Genomic DNA, 21515 nt, shown 5'->3' with positions numbered 1-21515 from the left:
CTCATCACTTTTAGTCATCTCAGAGACATAGTTCAATTAATAATTCCCTATAATCCCTATCTTCAAATAGTTGAAGGTTTGTCCTCCAGAAGAAATAATACATGAATCTTTTGCTGTTTCATAGGGTAGAACACAGGGCAAAAGTTTTGGGGAGTCAGATTTTTTACTCAAAAGAAAATTTATAACAAAAACATAACAGATTGCATCATGATAAGTTCCATACCATGGGAGATATTCGAAGAGAATCTGCATGAAAAGAAAGAAAGAAAGAGAGAGAGACAGAGAGGGAGGGAGAGAGGAAGGAAGGAAGGAAGGAAGGAAGGAAGGAAGGAAGGAAGGAAGGAAGGAAGGAAGGGAGGGAGGGAGGGAGGGAGGGAGGGAGGGAGGGAGGGAGAAAGGAAGATGACAATAGTCACTATTTGCTGAGTATGTACAGCATGCCAGACACTATGCTAAGCATTTGCATAAATAGCTCATGTAATACCACAGTCTGTGACACTGGCATAATTATTGCTGTTTTTTTATAAATAAACTGAAGTTTATAGAAGAGGGTCACTTGCCCATGATCACATACTTAGTAAAAGGCAGAGGTGGGATTCAAAGCCAAATGTTTCTGACTTGAGATTCCCCCACAGCACCACCACACTGTTCTTTCCTTAAGTGTAAGGAGAAGTCTGAAGAAATTATTTCTAAAGCTTTCAATTCTAAGAATTTTTCATCTTCAACACATTACTCCAAAATTGTTAGGGGAATTTAATTATGAATGGCCCACAGAAAGACAGTGTTGTGAGCTTGAACTCTGGAAACTGACAGGTAAATAAATACCATGCTCTCTGCAGCAAACACAAAGCCATCAGAATCTGGCATCATAAAACTAATTTCTTGGTAACTTTTAAGAACACTGACAAATGAAACATATTAATTCACATATTTTCATCACCTCTATCTCCTTTGTGGTTCTGTACCCTTCCTTTCCTTGTTGCTCAGATAAAGTAAAATTTGTTTTAGATTGCTGTATAAAAGGAAGATTACAATTTGGAGAATGGATTAAATGTGAACCTGTGATCTATGTTCAGCCTATTAAGAGTAATTTATTTAATTCCACCTGGAATTCCCTACAGATGCAAGATGCTTCCCCAGATTTTAAAAAGCAAGATGTCATTTTCCTGGGATTTGTCATACCTCACGGTAGGTTAGGACCCTCCTACCCAAAGAAGCCTGGACCAAGAATAATTGTTGGTGGAATTCTTCCTTAGAAATTCTAATTACATAAATATGTCCTTGTTTTAACAGAGAGGGCAGCATTCAGACACTTTATTAGAATTTCGGTTAGACTTTACATTGACAGAGCTCCCAGGACCCCTCTATGGTTAATGTCTTCAAGAACATCTCTCTTTAGTTTACATTCCAACAAGTTGATTTAACCAGTGAAAAAAAGGATAACTCCTTAGCTACATTCTTTTCAATCTAAGACTCTCTTCCATTCCCTGTGTCAGCCTCGCAGATCACATTTCTGTACCTTTTATCTAAACCTTATAAGCACTGTCTAACTTGTCTTGAGTCTTTGATATTACACTGCCAGACTCACCCCCCTCAAAAAAAAAAAAACAGTTCTAAAAATGTCACTTCCCCCTCCAAAAAAAATCATTGGATTTCTATTAACTACTAAATAGTATCTAAACTTTTAAACAAAAACTAAAAATTCTAATGTTGATCTAAAAATTACCTGTATGACTTCCATTACCGGTAGTACAACAGACTAAATATCCTGATGACCTTCACAGCTCCAACAATTAAAATGCTAAATGAAATGTAAAAATAATCTTGGGTTGAAATTAATTGCTGAGATAACATGAAAGAATATTCCAGAAACTATAACAGAAGTGAAAGAGAAAACTCTGGTAGATAAGCAATTACAAAGACTCCATTTGTCAGAAAGTTTTTTATTTTATTTTATTTTTTTATTTTTTTTAAAGATTTTATTTATTTTTTAGAGAGCGAGCGAGAGAGAAACAGCATGAGAGGGGAGAGGGTCAGAGGGAGAAGCAGGCTCCCCGCTGAGCCGGGAGCCCGATGTGGGACTCGATCCCAGGACCCTGGGATCACGACCCGAGTCGAAGGCAGACGCTTAACCATCTGAGCCACCCAGGCGCCCAGAAAGTTTTTTATTGATCCCTAATAATCTTGAGCTCCTCTGTAACGGCTACATCATGCCCAAGAGGCAGCCAATAAACCATAGATAGTCCTTACCCAAAGGTGAGGATGGGTAACCACCACATGTATTTAGTATCCTAAAGGGCACTGTACTTCGTGTAGGGGTGACAAGAAATAAACAGAAGAAGAAAGTCAGAAAAATTGTTTATAAGGATCTTGGTGCTGAAGTGGAAGGAGTGAAATCAGCCTTCAGAAATAGGTGTAGATTCCTCTCATGGTTTTATAGGTCTGAATTCCTGATGCCTATGTAGTCAAAAAACTTCAAATTTTACTTAATGTGAACTCATATTACTAGTGCCACCACACAACTCTCAAAAGCAAAGGCAAATCCATTCTGGAATAACCTACTTCAACTCAGGCCTTAAAACTCCCATAGTTACAGGTCCACAGAAATTAGTTGCTTATAGTTTAAAAATCTAAAACCACATAACTAATCCTTCTGAGTGAGAGTAAGCAGCAAGAGTAGACAGCAGAATCCAATCTATAAACACTTCAGATGCTGTAATTACCAGACAGATTAGAAGACACCATGTTTAATACACCTAAAGAATGTATAAAGCTTGAAAAAAGAACAAGGAATAAGAAACTCTAAGGAAGGACAAAACAGATTTGAAAAAAAGAAATAGCCCTTCTATAAATAAAAATATAACGGAAATCAAATTTTACTTTTCTAATCATACCTCCCATCAGATTTCTAATTGTTCTCTAAAGGTCTCCGGAATTTTCTTGCCTGTTTGTTTTCGTTTTTGTTTTCATTGAAGCATAGTTGACACACAATGTCACATTAGTTTCAGGTGTACAACATAGTGATTCGACAACTTTACACTATGCTGTGCTCACTACAAGTGTAGCTGCCATCTGTCACCATACAGCGCTATTACAATACCACTGACTATATTCCCTATGTTTACCTTTCATCCCTGTGACTTAAACTGGAAGCCTGTGCCTCCCACTCCCTGTCATTCATTTTGCCCAACCCTGACCCTTCCCTTTTGTTTCTTGCCTCTGTTCTTTCACTCTCATTACTCTCCTACCCTAAACTTTACTTTTCTTACTCTGTATTTTAAACTCACAAGGCTCAGTTCCAATGTCAACTCTTCCATTTATCCACAGTAAACATCTTTCTTATTTGCCCAATTATATACAAACAACTTGAGGGAAAGGCACCATGATATAAGCAAATATATTTATCCTAATACACCTGGCTGAGTATCTCAGCCAGAATAGATGTTCAACATATTCTGACAGAACTGAATTGGAATGAAAAAGTATTTTATTCCTCTTAGTATCTCCATCCTGTAACCATAAAAACTTAGGCAATAAGCAGCAAGGAGACCCACTTGGCCTAATTCTCACTGTGGATTATGTACAAAAATGAATCTAAAATTGCATCCCTGACTATATCCTTCTGTTTTTCAACTCATCCAGATTTATGATAGTGAGAAACACAAAGTCTTTCTTGCATCAAAATAAGTCCCCATTTTTCTGAATTTATGTTATGATATTATTATGTCGATAATTTAGAAATAATTCAATTCTGCTAAATGCAATTATTGGGTTTTTTTAAATTGTTACCACAAGTTACTGAATAGAATTGGATCTGAAAAATATCTTTTTTGTACTTCTGGGGAGAGGTGAAATGATAAAAGGTAGATGGTAGATGGGAGGCATACTGGGCACTAAAGAGAGGATCACTTGGGATGACGTCTGCTCAGAGAAACTAGAAGACTTTAAACTAAAGCGCAGGTTGACTATGGGTTGAAAAATAATAGAGAAGGTATTAAATGGAGAGCAAAAAAGAAAAGAGTTAAGTGGAAAACATGCATAATGACAAAAAAGGAGAGAGAGGATGAAAAAGCCACAGTGGGGATTAAATATGGTGAGTATCTTTTAGAGAAAGGAAAACAGTCACTGAAAAACAACGTGAACAGTCTTATAAGCATCAGGTAAACAGTCAACTATTTTTTAATACTCTCTTTGTCTTGGATAATACCAAAGTGGTTTCAATTTTTAAAAAGGAAATTTGGCATGAAAGGGTTCTGTAACATGGCCTGCCCACTTATGGGATTTAGGGTAAAAAATGTAAACCAGCTGTGATACTGAGGTTTAAGAATCATCTGTTGTCCATATTCAGTAGCTTTTCCCATGGAATTACAAAAAGACTTGTATGATGGATAGTCTACATCCTAATTATGTAATTACACAGTAGAAAAGAACAGCTGAAGAGGAGCCATTTCATCCTTGCGTCCAATGTCTGCATAATCTATGTCTCACATAATGGATGGAGCTCTTACTATACAGTAAACCATAATTTTATTATAAAAGAATGAAATGTTGGCTTTCATATGGGATTAGAATACGTATGGTCAAACCATAGAGATAAAAGTAGAACTAATCTAAAGCTGCAACCTGAGCATCAACCAAATCCAAAAGAGTTATTATTAAGATTTTAATATATTTTTCAGGGGAAAATGTCCTTAACTTAGTTCCTCTGCTCTTTTCAAGTGCAGCCAGTCCCAAAGCAGGAATATGAAAGTGTATCCCAACAGATAAAGATATTAAGGGCCAATGCCAAAACTTTCCAGGTGCGAACCTAATGAAAAATCTAAGTGCTGAGCTCAGCACAGGTAATCAATCATCTATTTTAGCAACAATTTCTGTGCCCTTGATGTCAAGAGAGGTTATATATGCTGTATCTCTCAGAGAAATCTCTTCTTCCAGGTTACCAGAAAGCGATTCTAAATGTGGAAAATGTTATCACCACTATTAGTTATTCAAGAATGGCAGAATGTGAAGTCAAAGAAATAAAACCATTCACAAGCTCAGCCACCCTGGAAATATGACATAAATGGAAAATATTATTTACAAAGTGTTGGAAGGAGAGTAGACGGGGGAAAATTACAAGGGGGGCTGCAGAAGCCTCACTGTGCAAACCAAGTAGCAGGTGACTTTTCAAGACACCTGTAGCAGAAACATTTGCTGGCCTTAATTCCTAATCTTTATTAAAACCACAACGAACTCAGGGGCTATTCGGGTAGGGAGTGAACAGAGAAGGGGAGACTGGCCAAAATAAACAAAAGTGAAATAAATGCTGGCAAAATCTGCCACTTAATCTTTCCAGGGTAAAAACATCCTGGGCCCAAGAGAGAGGGAGTTGTTTTTCCCTTCTCTGCTCATTTTTTATTCTTTGTGTTTTGGCTTTCTCCATCATGTGGGGTTTCTGGTCTACCAAAAAAAACCCTCCTCACAGAGCCCATGTCTTTGCTTACTGCAGCAACATGTCTTTCACTGCTACAGCATGTGACATGCTTAGGCTTGGAAATGGATTCAGATTTAGTCCCGGGCCACCAGTACAAATTGCAGAGAACAGCTTGCTCAAACTCTGGGGGAAAGATGCTGACTTACAGTAATTGATAAGGTCATTCCTGCTGGATGATGCTGTAGTGAAGTAAAGGTAGCTACCGTGCTTAGCCGAGAACTGGGAACATCAGTTCCAGAGAAATGGCTTCACATTTCACAAGACATCTAAGAATTATATCACTCCCTGTAGTCCGCCGTATAATAAGAAGTCTGTAGCTTTCATTCTGTAAAAATTATTAATCATTTGTGGCTGAAAAATGAATCAGTGAAGTTAACCTACATTGTCATGTTTGATTTATCTGGAGGTAAACAACATTCTAAGAGGATTTAGTGGGCTAGTATTTAGTAAAAGGGTATGTCCAGGTCGTGGCACTACATAGATTGAATGTCCAAACATTTAAAAGCTCCTTCATCATTGGGCTGAATACAAAAGTGACAGCCATCATTTGGTGACCTTAGAATGTCCTGGCTATTTGTAACAGACTTTCAGTAGTGAATCTAACCTCCCATCAGGCTGGGGTTAAATAAATGACAAGTTATTTTTCTAGTTTAAGATTAATATTGAGATGCCTGTTATAAATATGTTCTTCTGAATAGAACATTAAATTACAATTATTTGGAGAAGTATGAGAGGGAGGAAAGAAGAGAGAAGGGAATAATTTTTTTTGCTCCTTTCACTTTATTTCATTAGGTGGGTGTCTCTATACCCCATCATAATATTTTTCTGATTGCTACAGTAACCACCTGTGCTAGACAAGCACCTGCCCTTAAAATGTAATTTTTAGCAAAGATTTAAATTGCAAACTAGAATTCCAAGGCCCCCTGCCAAGACAAACTCACTTTCCTTTTGAAGAGTATGTTGTCTCCCAATGAAGGTTTTCCTGTACAGTGCTCTGTATTTTGACTTAATAGTAAATCTCTCTTTTTGACTCTCTCATAAATTATTTTCTCCCATCAGCTGGCTTGGGGCAATATCTTTATCAAGATCTCAACACAGCAAACTGGGAGGCCCTTTTCAAATTCTCAAAACAAACTTCTTGGAGTCATTAGCTTGTTCCTATTTGAGAGATCACACTGTTCCCTATATACTTATAAAAAGGAAGATCATTCTGAAAAGGCTAAGAGGCTCTGTCTTCCAACTCTCATGTCTTGAGGTTCCAATGGTGTAATGGTGGCCATGGAATGAGCCCAGACTCTGGAGAGAGACCAGTTTGAATCTTTACTTGGTCATGAGAAGCATCAACCCAGGGGCTCCTGGGTGGCTCAGTTGGTTGAGCATCCTTCTTTGGTTTGGGTCATGGTCTGGGGGTCTTGCAATCGAGCCCCACATCGAGCCCCCCATCAGCCTCCCTGCTAGGAGCCTGCTTCTCCCTCTCCCTCTACCCCTCCACCTGCTCCTGTTCACATGTGCACGCTCTCTCTCCAATAAACAAATAAAATCTTTTTTTTAAAAAAAAGCATCAACCCATCATGTTACTTCTTTTAGTATAAACTTGTTAATCCAGGTAGTGCTAAGAGATGAAAATTAAGTTCAACTTTTCCTAATATAAATTCAAGGAGAAACCCAAAAATACCTTGAGCGGGGACACTGAATTTCTGATACCTCATGGAAAAACGGTTGTCATAAAATTGATGTTTTATGATGAAAAATGTTACATGGAACCCCCAGGAAGTGCTTTTGAGAGATGATGCAAATGCAAATGAGGAAAGTTCACTGAATTCAGTTGTAAGACAGGAAGAAATCTTGCTGGGCACTTCACAGGATTAAAGTCCTTTAGCACCATGATATTCTACCATGAGACACACTCATCAGTAGGAGCTCAATAAATGCCTTACTGTAAGAAGCATTTTAAAAGAAAGTAGATGACTTTGTGTTTGACATGGGATGGGACTAAAATTCCTTTAATTATTGGGGTACCTGGGTGCCACAGTCAGTTGGGCATCGGATGCTTGGCTTTAACTTAGGTCATGATCTTGGGATTGTAGGATTGAGCCCTGTATTGGGATCCGTGCTTAGCTCAGAGTCTGCTTAAGACTCTCTCTCCCTCTCCCTCTGCCCCTCCCTGCTCGCTAAAATAAATAAATCTAAAATTCACTTTAAAAAATCCCTTTAATTATTATTATTATTTTTTTAAAGATTTTATTTATTTATTTGACAGAGAGAGACACATCGAGAGAGGGAACACAAGCAGGGGGAGTGGGAGAGGGAGAAGCAGGCTTCCCGCAGAGCAGGGAGCCCAATGCGGGGCTCGATCCCAGGACCCTGGGATCATGACCTGAGCCAAAGGCAGACGCTTAACGACTGAGCCACCCAGGCGCCCCTATTATTATTATTTTTTTAAGATTTTATTTGACAGAGAGAGACACAGCGAGAGAGGGAACACAAGCAGGGGGAGGGGGAGAGGGAGAAGCAGGCTTCCCGCAGAGCAGGGAGCCTGATGCGGGGCTCGATCCCAGGACCCCGAGATCATGACCTGAGCCAAAGGCAGACGCTTAACAACTGAGCCACCCAGGCGCTCCAAAAATCCCTTTAATTATTAATGAGTCTTATCACTTGCCACATTCTACCTTATGACTATTGGGAGACACTCCTCTGTGGGTCTCTTGTATTCCTACACATCTTGCTGGGTACACCAAGAATGCAAGGCCCTAACTTCTTTACCAGGGACATTTCTCAGAGTTGTATTTGTAGCAGTCTCGGAGGAATGAAGTAATCTCTCCTCCAGGACAAAGAGCAGGTTTGCTTAGTGTTTACTATAAAACAGCAGGTCCCACAAGCTCAATGTTTCTCAGCTGCAGCACAAACCCTCTGCATATACACTATCTACCTTGCCACCTCATGCCACCCCCCGAGGACTTGAGGGGGTGGGACAAAGGGAACTAACAAAAACATGGTGCCATTTGCTGTGCGATGAATAATAAAACCCTTTGTCTCAGAAATCTCATGTGTACTACTAGCATCCATGAAAAAGCAACAGACTAAATTATTAGTCTGCAAGTAGAGCAAAACCAAGTCCCAGATACAATGATGTTTTGTGTCTCCTACCTGTAACTGTAACCTTTTTGAGGACAGTATTTGTGTTGGATTCATTTTTGTACCACCTGAACAAAATGCTTGCATGGATTAAGCACTAAGAAATATGTACTGAATATGAATGAACTTGTTTACCAACATTATAACAGCAATTTTTGTGTTCAGTCTTACATGAAAGAACTTATGACTGACTCTAAAATAGACCTGGAAGAACAAATAATGTCAAAATGTCTATACCACCCAAAGCAATCTATGGATTTAATGCAATCCCTATCAAAATACCAACAGCAGTTTTCACAGAACTAGAACAAACAATCCGAAAACTTGTATGGAACCCAAATAGTCAAAGCAATCTTGAAAAACAAAACTGGAAGTATCACAATTTCAGTCTTCAAGTTATATTACAAAGCTGTAGTAATCAATACAGCATAGTACTGGCACAAAAATAGACACAGAGGTCAATACAACAGAATAGAAAGCCCAGAAATACACCCACAATTATATGGCCAATTAATCTTCAACAAAGGAAGCAAAAATATGCAATGGGAAAAATTCAGTCTCTTCAACAAATGGTGTTGGGAAAACTGGACAGCTACTTGCAAAAGAATGAAACGGGATTACTTTGTTATACCATACACATAAAGGAACTCAACATGGATTAAAGACCTGAATGTGAGACCTGAAACCTTAAAATCCTAGAAGAGAGCATAGGCAGTAATTTCTCTGACATCAGCCACAGCAGCATTTTTCTAGATATGTCTCTTAGGCAAGGGAAACAAAAGCAAAAATAAACAACTGGGACTATATCAAAATAAAAAGTTTCTGCACAAACAAAAGAGACAACCAATAAAACTAATAGACAACTTCCTGAATGGAAGCAGATATTTGCAAATGACAAACCCAATAAAAGGTTAGTATCCAAAATATATAAAGAACCCCCCAAATAATCCAATTTAAAAATGGGCAGAAAATATGAGCAGACATTTCTCCAAAGAAGACATATAGATGGCCAATGGACACATGAAAAGATGTTCAACACCACTCATCATCAGGGAAATATAAATCAAAACCACAATGATATATCACCTCATACCTGTCAGAATGGCTAAAATAAAAAAAAATTTAAAGAAATAACAGGTGTTGGTAAGGATGGGGAGAAAGGGGAACCCTCATGCACTGTTGGTGGGAATGCAAACTGGGGCAGCCACTATGGAAGACAGTATGGAGGTTCCTCAAAAAGTTAAAAATAGGATTACCATATCATCTAGTAACCGCACTACTGGGTATTTATGCAAAGAATACAAAAACACTAATTCAAAGATATATATGCACCCCAATGTTTATTGCTGCATTATTTACAATAGCCAAATTATGGAAGCAGCCCAACTATCCATCAACAGATGCATGGATAAAGAGGGATGTTACTCAGCCATAAAAAAGAATGAAATCTTACCATTTGCAACAACCTGGATGGAGCTAGAGAGTATAATCCTAAACGAAATAAGTCAGCCAGAGAAAGACAAATACCACATGATTTCACTCATATATGGAATTTAAGGAAACAAAACAAATGAACAAAGGGAGAATAAAAGAGAGACAATCCAAAAAACAGATTCTTAACTATGGAGAATAAACTGATGGTTAACAGAGGGGAGGTAGGTGGGGGGATGGGTGAAATAGGTGATGGGGATTAAGATACACTTATCATGTGTATTCATGATGAGCAGTCTGTAATGTATAAAATTGTTGAATCACTATATTGTACATCTGAAACTAATAGAACACTGTTATGTTAACTACACTGGAATTAATTTCTTTAAATAATAAATAAATAAATAAATAAATAAATAAATAAATAAATAAATAAATAAAATAGACATGGACTACACATGAAAGATAAAAAGTGGGGTAAAATGACAAAAATATACAGTGACCCAACTGGATATCAACAAGCTTAATTCTTTTTTTTTTAATTTTAAGATTTTATTTATTTATTTGACAGAGAGACCACACGCACAAGAAGGGGGAGCAGCAGAGGGAGAGAGAGAGGCAGGCTCTCCGCTGAGCAGGGAGCCCCATGCAGGGCTCTATCCCAGGACCCTGGGATCATGACCCAAGCCGAACGCAGACGCTTAACCAACTGAGCCACCCAGGCGCCCCCCAACAAGCTTAATTCTTATATCTAAACAGAAGATAATGATAACTCACATTTGAATAATGATTTATGTCTTCCCAGGCTTTTCCACATTTCTTGTTTTGCACTTCAAAACACGTAAGTAGAAAAAGCATTATTGTTCCCACATGGATGAGAAAGTGAGTTTGTAAGACAAACCCAAGATCATTCAGCTGGTAAGTAGCTGAGAAAGTTCTCCAACCCAGATCTTTACTCCTCAGAGTCAGGGCTCATTCTAAAATGTGGTATTATCCACAGTATCTTAATTGATCCCTACTACTTCTTCCAAAGGCTTCTACTCATGAACTGTTTAAACTGAATAGACATAATCCAAACAGTGTTTTCAGATTTTTTTTCTGGTGTGTCGTTGGGAAGGAATATAATTTCATTATTTTAATAGGCAAAACAGGCCTGCAAATCTTTGCAAGTATAATCTGTTTTGAATACCATATCTTCTCATATATTGAACTCAACAGTTCAATGAAGCTAGTAGACTGAATAGATGCACATATTTCAGTGCAAATTTCAAAAGCTAGCCAATTAACTCAAGATTTTTCTTTTAAAATAAAATAAGGCATAAATCCCACAGTGCAGTATCTATTAAAATCATATATTTGATAATAGACTAATTTTTTTATTGTTTTATTTGGGAATGAGGCCAGGATCATACCACGATTAACATAAAGCTTGTTAGTTTTAAATATCCAAAATTCTCTTTCTAAATGCCCTAGAATCATGTGTGAACTTTTAAAGGATTGCTTTTTTGCACTAGTTTTCCATCTTTTAAAATCATCTTAATTTATGATACCATATGCTATAGCATGCTAAGTAAAATAAACTGCCTAACAGGCAAGCAAAATGCACTTAAACGTTATACAGATCAGAAATCATTCACATTTCCATGTTTTTCCCCAAGAAAAACTTTAAGTATCAGCAGTTAAAACTTTCCTTCAATGCTCTGTCTCTAGCTACTCAGTGCTATCTCCTCCACAGTATTTGGGATTTTTATCTGACATGTGAGAAAAAACAACCAGTATTTAAATAGCTGAGTAGTTCTGCTTTCAGTGATGCAGCTGGCTGCAAAAATAATCAGCTTGATAAATCAAGATCACATTTCATAATTCCTAACTTCTATGTAATTGATAAACTCCAACATTTTAGGCTGGGAGAAATACATATTTCCATGTATCATGGGGCATGAAAGAGACGGGAGCAAGATCATGAAAACTCTGCCAACATAGGCTACCAAGGCCCTCAATGGATCCAGTGGGTGGCAGGGCATCAGTAGGCTGTTTAAAGTGCTTGTTCAGTTCCTATTCGATTTAGGCATCCACTGCAGAAGCTCATAAACGACCCTGAATTCACCTGTTTTTAGAAAAAAATGTTATCCATACAATACTATGTACAATTGGCTGAGTTTTTGGCTATATATATATATCTTTTGTCATGCTTAGTTTTCATCACATATCCAGACAAAAAAAATACATAGTGAATTTATATTATTTTACCCAACCCCTAGGCTAGAAAAAAACACTCTGTAATAATATACAACTGATATATGGTAGTAAATTTTCTAGGAAAAGAGATAGAGAAGAGAAATGAAGGAGAAAGAAAGAGGGAAAGAGTAAACAAGGGATAGAAGAAAGTGAACAAGGGACACAAACAGGAAAATCATATTCCATGGTTGTGCAGCAAAATGACCTTGTGTTCCTATCTGTATCACCCTCCAGCTTCTGCTTAATTCCATACTTATTCTCAGATTAGTGATCTGGTTGAGACAACTTTTAGCTAACATACAAGCACATGGGATTTTATTTCTACTTTTATTTGAGCTACTACCCAATATGCGGGCAATAAAATCAACCATACAGTGGTCCAATTTCAATTTGAAGTTAACCCTGAATGGCTGGCTAGGTATTATCTTCATATTAATAAAAACATAACTTAAGTCTGAGAAGACATAATTAACCTTCATAATTACATTAAATCAAACAAAATCCAATGGTAGGATTTTCTTAAGTGAAACATTAAAGCATCACTTAACAGTATCAAACAGCATTAACTAGTAGCATTGTACAGACCTCCAAAAAGGTTAAACACCCCCAAAAAAACCTCTCTTCTTTAAACTCATTAATTTTCCATTCACGATCTACTTGGAAATCTACTTCTCTATTCCTAAGATTAAAGAGTCCTGACAATATTGTTACATTGCATAATATACAGCTACTTATCAACAATCTTGTCATTCGATAGCAAAGGAGGGAGGAAGAACTAGATGAATAATAATTTTCCTCTTTCCAGGAACATGAACAAACAAGAGCTTCAAATATCATCTTTCCCGTGACATTGCAGAAAAGAAATGTAACTAAAAAATTTATGACTGCAAAGGAGAGGAAAGTAATTAAAATTAGTTGGTAAATTTGATGTAATTCTGCTAATATCAAAAGTAAGGTGAAGTCTGCTAAAACCACTGTATCCAGTATATAACGTAACTGCCCTTCCTTTGGTCTTGTAAACCTTAGTTATCACCTTGGAACATGGGTGTTAATCAAGAAACCACTTATACCAGTTGTGACTCCAGCTGTGAACTAGATGCTATGGAAAACACTAAATAAATAAGTAAATAATAAATAAATAAATAAATAAATAAATAAATAAATAAATAAATAAATAAATAAAACAGATCTCTATTATCAAGGAGTTTATAATCTGTTTGGAAGTTTCAGGCTTTGTCCCCTCTGTTTATTCCTCTCTTGCCTACAGAGTCCTGTATGGGATCTCCTCCTGAGCAGCCCAATGCTTCCTCTTAGAATTCAAATGAAACCTTTATTTCCACAGCGACATCAAGGAAACAAACTTGTTTTCGTTTGTAAGTGAATGAGGAGGTGCTCTCTGCTATCTATTAGTCCTTCCCAATCATTAGAGCAGAAAATCATCCTATGACTTCAGTCTCTGTTCGCTTTTCCCACTTCCTGCCGCTTACTATGCTGATCTTAGGTGAGAAAATTCTCAGGTATGCCACTTTTCTTCCAGAGGGAAATAAGAGATTTATAGAACAGCAGCAGATTCAGGATATACGACCACTTGAAAGCACAATGCCTTCACATGACATTTTCTCCCTGAAAGTGAATGGCAAAACCCGTTTTCCTATAGAAAATGAAAGTGCTTTAGAACTCAAGAGCCCTCTATTCCCTGTGGCATGAGCAAACAGAACACAAAAGGTGCCTAATAAGAACATGAGCCAATGAATAAACTCATAGACTATTTGAATGCCTGTGTGTTCCCTTTTGAGATGTCCAGATCACCCAACAAACACAATACAAGCTTTTGTAGACTTATAATAAGCGGGTGAAAAGTAATGGACATTTTCTCAAAAGATCTAACAACAGTGTTCCAAAATATTTATTCAAAGTTTTCATTAATGTATTTCTTTCCAGCACTGCTGAAAATTAAATAGTGCACTAATGAAATATTAATCAAAGTCCATGACTCAATTTCCTAAATTTCACAATTAATAGGACCAAAAATAACATATTAATTTCTGTAGGATGACGAGAAATAACACTTATAAACATTCCACATTATCAATAAATTCATGGTTCATTTTCACAAATGGAGTTTGTTTCAATTCTCAGCTGTTGGATGATGATTTGACTTGGAGCAAAGGCAATGTAATTGGGTAACAGCTGAGATGCGCTTGTTTGAGTGGGGCTGAAAGATCCATTGCAGGATTTCCAAGAGTGTGAATTACAACTCCAATGATATCAGAAGCAACTAATTCTGTTCTTTAGAAGTGCAGACATAAAAGAAGTTTGAGGTTTTCTTATTTCGAGCTTTAATTGAGGGCTAGGTTGTAATTCATTTTCATCCCTGAGTGAGTGGTAAAAACATACACAGCAGGTAATTCACACCACCTCAAAAACTGTTGGTGCAGTAAGAAGACTAATCAGGGTAAGCTTCCAGTAGCAAATTATCAGCTACAAATTAAAACCTTGCCTCATGCTTGCTAAAAGCAACCTTCCTTTTTACCAACACATACATGTGAATATTAGTAACTGTTGGATTGCAGCAAGATGGGAAGATTCGGGATCCTACCTGCTTGCATTAAAGAGAGCCTTGGGAAGGTGTGAAATAAACTAGACTTCAAACAATGCTAAATTTTTGGTTTAAAAATGAAAAGTCACCATAATCCCAGGTGGTGTGGTGTTTATTCTGAGAATGGAAATTTAATGTCACACACAAATAAAGTAGTAAACTTAGATTCCAAACAGAGTTTGAAACAGGTTTGCATTTAAGTCCTTCTGGGTAAGCATCCTCTTGAACCATATTCCTCAAAATAAACACAAAAGACTGTTGACAACAATAGGGATTAATTAAATTTCTGATGTCAATTAATCTAAAGGAAATAGAGAAGGATGGTAAGATAGAAATTCTTTGATTTTTCTGGCTTTAAGCCATCACCTCAATGTAATTTTAAAGTATATTTTTAGCATGTAACCTTCTCTGTGATTTTTACTTAGATGATGCTGAAAATTGTTTCAAGAAAGCTGTAAAGTGGCAATGATAATACATAAAGAGTTCAAAATGGCTGCACATATCTGATAAATATATACACTCTATACATAATTATGTTATTGGCTTAAATGACCATAATTGTACCTTTTGGACTGAGATCCAGTTTTATTTCCATCTCCTTGTGAACAAAGCTGTTACAAGAGCAACGTAGACATGAGAACACAAATAGGAAAAACAGTGTGCTTACTAGGGTGCATTTTCTAATACCCTAAATCTTGTCTATTTTAATTCAGAAAAATCAAAGGAAGAGAAAAACACCTTGTTGTAGGTTTGCCAAAGCAAACTTTCCTTTAAAACAACAACAACCACACACACACACACACACACACACACACCCGTGTGTTGACCTGCCACAGCACTTTGTTTTCAATCAAGGGTCTCTATCTTTAAGGGGCACCAAATGAGTCTTTCTAGCAACCCAGATAAATTACTGAAGAGTTGCATTGCTGAGCTGATTTCCTGAATGCCAAAATTCAAGCCTGAAGCAAATTTAAACCACAATCATTGAAATCTCTGGAGGGGGTGAAGGAGGTAGAGAGGAGAGAAGAGGTTTAAAAATGGAAATCGTGAAACAGCTTTGTGTACCACTGAAACACACTCACTCTGATAACAAGCTATCAAGTCACTCACTTATTTTTTTATTATGTTATGTTAATCACCATACATTACATCATTAGTTTTTGATGTAGTGTTCCATGATATATTGTTTGCATATAACACCCAGAACACTGGGTGTCACCTACTTAAACTCACAGAGATCTGACACATGCTGGACTCTGCTAGATAGATGACAGATAGATGATAGATCGATAGATAGATACATAGATACATAGATAGATAGTCCGTCCTGCATTCATCTGTAAGATAAATCATTTCCTATGATTCCACTTGGAGAATCACTTCCAGACAGGCTTGAGGATATTTCTGACTGGCTGCATCATAGAAATTCAGCCCAACATATGTGTGTATGTGTGTTCAGCTTAGTTTATCATTATCTCTTCACTGGAGGCAAAATTATCATAAATGAGGAAGGGCCAAGAGCTCTTGGCCCTTTTTCAGCAGATCTCTGTTTACTTTTTAAGACCTGGCTGCTTTGTCCACAGTTATACTTAAAGAAACAAATATTTTCTGAATGTTTCCTCTAAGTAAGGTAGTGTGCTCTGATGAGAGGGTCTTCTTGGGAAATGGTATGTTTGTCAGAGAATATGCCCCAAATCTTATCACATCTGCAATCTCAATTTGTTCTCCAAAGGCATTTGAGGCCAGCCCATGTCCCACCACGAGGCATGTACAGCAGCTGCTGGGAAGCCACCCTCCCCCCGCCCCCCACCCAGCAGAGTAGCCACCATGACAGTGGAGCTGTGCACTTGGTTTTGGACTCCAGTGCAAGCAGCAAACAAAACAAACTGGGATGTCTGCCTTTCTCATTTTAAGGGCCCCTGAACATTTCTCAGAAGAGTTAAGTGATATACGAGCCTCATTAAATCTACTAAGATAACTGTTTGATGTGTTACTCAATAGATGGAACACAAAACTGTTCTTTAAAAATCAGTTAAATTGCTTGAAGGAACAACAAATTCACTTATCAGGCCATTCTTTATGTTCTAAAGTGCAATTTATAGGGCTAAACGAAAGTAAATGTCATACCTTTAATTTTGTAAAAAGTTATGTACAAGTCTATTATTCCACATAATCACATAACAGAGAACTGCTACCTTTCTGCGCAGTGGGGTGCCGTTTTATAGACTTTAAAATTCGCTAAGTTCAAGCAGCTTTCGTTCTAAATAATACATGTGCTAAATATGTCACATTAAAAGTGCTTTTGGCATGTAAATGATCCGTTTTCTCATAGAAATGCTTTTAAAAGAATCTGAGCTCACTTTTTTTTTTTTTTTTTTTGGAAATTCTAAGTGCATTGAATTTCATTGTCCTACAGAACCATGCAGAGTTGAGCGAAGTGAACTGCAGGGACAAACCAGCCGTTGTCAGCCTGTGTACTTATGTATCATTTGAACTGTCAAAAGTATATAGAGTTCTATTTGCTTCAACATTATTTTCTGTTCCAATGCAGGCAAAATTTTCTCTTTTGCTCTCTTTCTCCCCACCGCCCCCCCGCCCCCAGAACTCAGCGTTGGCAGGCAGTTCCAGGTCTAAAAAGTTAGTGATTTACTGTTAAAACATAAGGCGCATGTATGAACAAATTTCCTATGTATTCATTTAATTCTTCAAACTCTTTGCTCTTTCTTCTGTTCTTTAATGCTGAACAATAAAGCTGAGGTCTTATGGGTGATTTAAGGTGCTTACCCACCAAAAAACTAATTCGAAAGTCTTATGCATAATATGAATAAAACTGAAAGAATAATCTCTCCCTCTTGCAGCTTCATTATAATGCTGCATACGGAGAAGCCTGCCCAGCCATACATACAATCTACTAAGGGAGAGTCTTTCAGAACTTCTGGATTGATTATTCCTTCTCCCTCCTTTGTAAGGCCATGTAGTAGAATATGATGATATCAGCTATCTTCTGCTTTTAGAGATCTTTGCTCTCACTTATTAAAATAGAGCAATGTAAATGCAGCTTGATATTCATTATGCAGTTTGTATAAGTTATTTCTCATAGACAATTTTAGCTTCAGGGTTCTCCTAGAATTTTAACTTCACCATCCCTTCCCCATATAAAGAAAAAAAAAGTCTCAAGAAATAACTCAGAAGAAACAAAACTGATGAACATAGAGGAAGGGAAGGAAAAATAAAATAAGATAAAAACAGAGAGGGAGGCAAACCATAAAAGACCCAACTACATGGAACAAACTGAGGGTTGCTGGAGGGGAGGTGGGTGGGGAAACGGGGTAATTGGATGATGGGCATTAAGGAGGGCACTTATTGTGATGAGCACTGGGTGTTATATGCAAATCACTAAATTCTATGCCTGAAACTAACAATACACCATTTGTTAGCTAACTTGAATTTAAATAAAATCTAAAAAAAGAAAAATAATAACTCAGCAATAATATGTATAAAAGGCCTGAGATCAGTCATAAGCAAAGAAGTTGCTGTTATGGTAGGATAATTCATAATATAATCATAAAATGTATAAAAACGCATAGAAAGCATTTAGAATATGAGTGAGGTTACCATATTTAGTAAATAAAAATATAAGACACCCAGTGAGGTTTGAATTTCAGGTAAACAACAAATAATATTTTAGTATAAGTATGTCCCATGCAATATTTAGAACATACGTAAAAGTACAAAAGAATTCACTGTTGATCTGATATTCAAATTTAACTGGACATCCTATAAATTATCTGGCAATTCTAATTATGGACTTAGTTAAAAAGCCTGACTTATTTAGTGCAATGGAAAACTTTTATAAGAACGGATCTATTTACTTCTGTAATTTAGGTAATCATTATCCACTATACCTCTACACTTTACCCTCTCTGATACCAGTGCATACCTTTTAGTTTTAAAAATGCCTTCCTAAGGAATAGGTCAACTATTTTAATTCCATATGATTAGCCATGAATGCAGACAAGCAAATGCAGTAAGAGAAGAGTTGCCTTTTATTTCTTTAACTGGAATCTTAAAAATTGCAAGTGTGTCTGTTTGTGGAAATCAAATGATTCCTTCTCTCAATTTCTCCATTTTATACTTAAATATGTTTGTATGAAAACTCATTTGCTCTAAATGTATGATTGGATTTCAATTTCCTAGTTAAATCAGACTATTCTATTAATGAGAATTGCTTTCAGGAAGAAGGCTTACATTTATTGAACACCTCTTATGAGCCAAGTGCTTTAATTTTTTTTAACTTTATTTAATCATCACAAGAACCCTAAAAGCTAGATACCAATTATTATCCTCATTTACAAAGCTAGCACAAGTTACAGAGCTAATATGGGTAGTGGTATGATTGGTAGCCAAGTAAATTGAATGGCAAAGTCCATATTCTTTCCACTATGAAAAGCTGCCTTTAAATAGTTGGCTGAATCTTACTTCCTTCTGTCTTTTACAAGAAAAAATTAGACTTGGGGAAACCAAGATGGTAAAATTAGGATATAAGTCTTGCACTAACTCAACACAGTTAGGAGAAACACTTAATTTTCCTCTAGCTGTTCTTTTAGCAAACCTAAAGTGGATCAGTTAATGAAAAATTTTCTACAACTAAGACCTTGGAATGAGAACATTTCTTCTTACATTTTTTCTGCCCTTTAGATTCATTTCCATAACACAGAATAGTAAGAATTAGATACCCATGGAGCCCAATTTTAAAAGAAAAGTCTGGTTGTCTACATTAAGCCTGTAACTCGTGCATAAACCCCAGAAGCTACCTCTTTGGACCAGTCCCCTCTACAACCACTGGGAATTATTCATTAGCATTCACAGTACGGAAAAATGCATGAGTAACACCACTGCATTTTGTAAAATGCAATTTTTGGCAGGTTGACTAAAATCTTGGCAAGCATTACCATTTTCCCAAAATGTATTTGCATATAGGCTTACTGATTTTTATTACTGTATCTGGACTCTCTCCAAATTCTCCCTGTCCCTAAACTTAAATAAAGCACTTCAGTAAAGATTTCTTATAAATGAAAAAGCACTATTAGAACAGGTGGAAACATGAAACTAGCACTTTATGTATTATAAAAGAAAAGCCCTAAAATATATTCAGAGGCATTTATTTACTATGTTTTTAAACTACATTTATTCTTGATAAAGCAGAAGTGTTTAACCGGTTACCAGAAAGAAAACCTTCCTAGAGAGTGATTCAAAGCAAAAAGGAGGGTACGGTTCCTAAGAAGGTTGTGTGGGGACAAAGAAGAGACCCTATAATTTCTGTTTTAATATTACCACCAATCATTCACAGATTATAGGCTAATACCTACAATTCACACAATTCATCTGAATATAGAAATATTTAACATGTATATATTATACACATATTTATAATAGATACATATGTTATATACAGATATTATATTTTTTTCAGTTTGTTATGCCACTAGGCAAACAGATGCACAAAAGAAACATTGACAAATGGTACATTTGCTCTTTCTCAACTATATTTACAAAAGCAAACAAAAATGAAATAGAATGAGGAGACCTTAAAAATAAGACTCCAAGTCTTTTAATAGTGTAGAGAGGAACAATGATAAAATCCACCAGGATGCCATCCTTGCTTCTCTCTTCTTATCGATGCCATCACATCAGCCACCCTGATGAGGATGGCTTTTGAGCAATGTAGAGAATATTTGAGAGGATTAATTGAATTGATGGTGTTGCTGACCTTACAAAAAGGCAATGTTACAACTCTCTGATGTGTCTAAAGATTTTAATTGCACAACAACAATTCTCTTTTGATATAAAGTTTCCAGAACCATTGTGAAATGATGGAAATCTTTTTCTTTGAATAATTTTTCTTACAAAGCAGTTTTTGCCAGGAGATAACAGTAAGACTCTCTGGATATAAAGGACTTCTGCCTGTTTTTTGAATAAAATATTATGCCACTTTATAATTTGTCTTTTGAAAATATCGTCTAAATTTTTCAAATACGGTCTTGCATAGTTGTTTTCCACAACTCATTTTCTACATTCAAACACTATAAGCAAGGTTATAATATATATATATATAGGTTGTATTTTTTAATTAAGAAAAATAGGTGCAATAATATGTTTAGTCTATTTTACAATGCCAATAACAATTTAAGCATAGGGACTCATGAATTTTCAGAGATGGTATTTTCTTTTGCATTCCTGAATGGTCAAGTTGCTCTCAAATCTTCAAGTCAATTTTGCCCTTTGAGGAAAGGGTTAAGTGTACTCACAAGTAAAGTTACCTAGTTTTTGTATGTAGTTTTTGCATATAAAAATAGAGCCTTTTGTGGCCAGGAAAAAATTAAGATGACTCTGGCATTTAGAAGTTTGAACACTGATGTAATTGTTTTTGCAATAAGCTAGAACTAATCTAATGTGTATTATCATGAAATTTCCCAAACCTCAGCTTTATTACTGCAAAATGGATTGCCCTTCAGGAACAAGGATGGCATTTATTAAGCCCAAGAATCAATTTAAACTGCAGCAAGAAGGTGTCTAGTTAGATCTAAAGGAAAATCTCCTGCCAGTGTGGTTATCAGTAGATTGCTGAGAGACCTTATA

This window comes from Mirounga angustirostris, unplaced genomic scaffold (assembly GCF_029215605.1).
Source record: "Mirounga angustirostris isolate CCGP_5_RB_7025 unplaced genomic scaffold, mMirAng1.0.hap1 SCAF_9, whole genome shotgun sequence".
Lineage (NCBI taxonomy): Eukaryota > Metazoa > Chordata > Mammalia > Carnivora > Phocidae > Mirounga > Mirounga angustirostris.
The sequence above is the reverse complement of the archived record's forward strand: the minus strand, read 5'-3'. Positions refer to the sequence as shown.